Below are 1,998 nucleotides of genomic sequence, written 5' to 3' on the forward strand. Positions count from 1 at the left end.
AGGACAAAGCACACTGGAAAGCCTCATGTTGATGTGTGGGGGTAGTCAGCAGTCCCTGTAAGTTGCCGGGGCGTTACAAATGGTATCAGAGCCTAGCCTCTCCCAGTACGGTGTGGTTCGAGGATGAACCAGACGGAAGCTGGTGGGCATGTGACACCCGGGCACTGACGAGGGCGGGGAGTGATCGCCGATGCAAGAAGCATGGTGCAGGGGGCACAGACCCTGTAAGTTGCCGGGGCGTTACATTTAACTCAAGTCAAGGTTTACCCAACATTTCCCAATATCAAGAAACCCTAAATCATGAAATGGGTAGCAACTTCACAACAAGCATTAAGAAAAGACATTAAACACTAACAATCAATGAAAGAGGTATATATTCATTCAAAACAAAATTCTTTACATAAGAGTTTAGTGGTTACACCATTACAACAATGGTGGAAATGGAAGAAGAAAGAAGACCCAAGGATGAAGAAGGACTGTTTCCACAGCTCCTAGCTCGCCTCCAAGAGCTCCAAAATGAGAGAAATGTGTCTGGGTAGCAAAAGATCCCAAGTTCTTCGTGCATCCAAGTGAAATAGGGCAAATCTGCCATGTCAGCAAAGTTGGCGCTCAATCCCCCCAAAAATGGTGCACTGGCGCACTGAGGCACTGATGCACTGGCGCTCAGGCGAACATCAGTCACTCTTCAGGAGCTGATGCACTGGCGCTCAAGCCCCCCAAAACTGGGGGGGCTCGAGCCTGATTTCAGCAGAATTCTGATTCTTCGTTTTTGCTGCTTTTCTTGGTTTCCAGTGCCTTCCTTTGATGCATAGACTTCTTCCAATTACCTTAAGCACATAAAAGCAAGGATTAGTGAACAAAATATCTCATTAAAGCTTGGGGTGCAACCACTTAATCAAACTAAAATAAAACAAGGATTTACAAGGTAAAAAGTTAGGAAAGGGTTGACAATTTCTCTTGATTCATCACTGAAATCATGGTAAAATATGTCATTAGCAACTCCCCCAAACTTAGAACCTTGTTTGTCCTCAAGCAAAAGGTATCTGGCTATAACATAAAAAAATATTTTCACAGACTCAACAAAATCCACAACACTTGCCTAGCTTGAAATGACTATAAATGTGTAACAAATTAGTCTTCCACTGTGATGCTCATCAAACATTCAATCAATCAAATGCCATAGTTTAAAAGAGATCAACGATCATGGTAGAATGCTTTACTGAATTAAGTAGAACCAATCCTCACCAAAGATAGTGTCTCGCTCTAATGCTCTAGTGTATAAGGGTGTGTGTCTATCACTCTACTATCAAAATGTCACACAACTCAACTTTGCCATTCATTTCAACCAACTTAAACACATTCACAAGCAAGTTAGCATCACAAGGACTTTCATTNGCTTGTATTGTGGTCGGGCTAAGAAAGAAACATGGTTTTTCAGGACAACAAAGTACCTTGAGCTAAGAGATCAAACAGTTCAAATCATGCACATCAGTTTCTCTTTTGCTTCATTTCAATTACAACCACTTTCTGACTTATCTCCCAACTTTCTTTCATTCAATTCTTTTTCTTTATCTTTTTCTTTCTTCTTTTTCCTCATTTTTTCTATTTTTGTATTTTTCTCAATACACCCTTACAAAACAAACTCCCACAACTTTAAACCATTCTCCTGCAGCAAACATGAATAATCTACTCAACTCAAGGTAGGGAAATCAGGGATTTTTCATTAGGTTTAAGGTTCAAAGAGGGAAAANATCTTTCATTAAGGTCCAACAGGTTTGTATCGGCTTATTTAAGGTAGAAGAAAAACATGGCCTTGATCATGTGTGACAAGCAAGCAAATGATTCAAACAAGAGAAACTCAGGCAAAGTCAGTTGTGATCTAAGATGATAGTATTCACAAGAAATATATAAGGCGCAACATCTCACAAGGTTGACTCAAGGTTCCACAAACATCAACAAGCAACTGCCATAAATACTGATCGCAATTAAACATAAGGC

The sequence above is a fragment of the Vigna radiata genome, chromosome 2 (assembly GCF_000741045.1).
Source record: "Vigna radiata var. radiata cultivar VC1973A chromosome 2, Vradiata_ver6, whole genome shotgun sequence".
Lineage (NCBI taxonomy): Eukaryota > Viridiplantae > Streptophyta > Magnoliopsida > Fabales > Fabaceae > Vigna > Vigna radiata.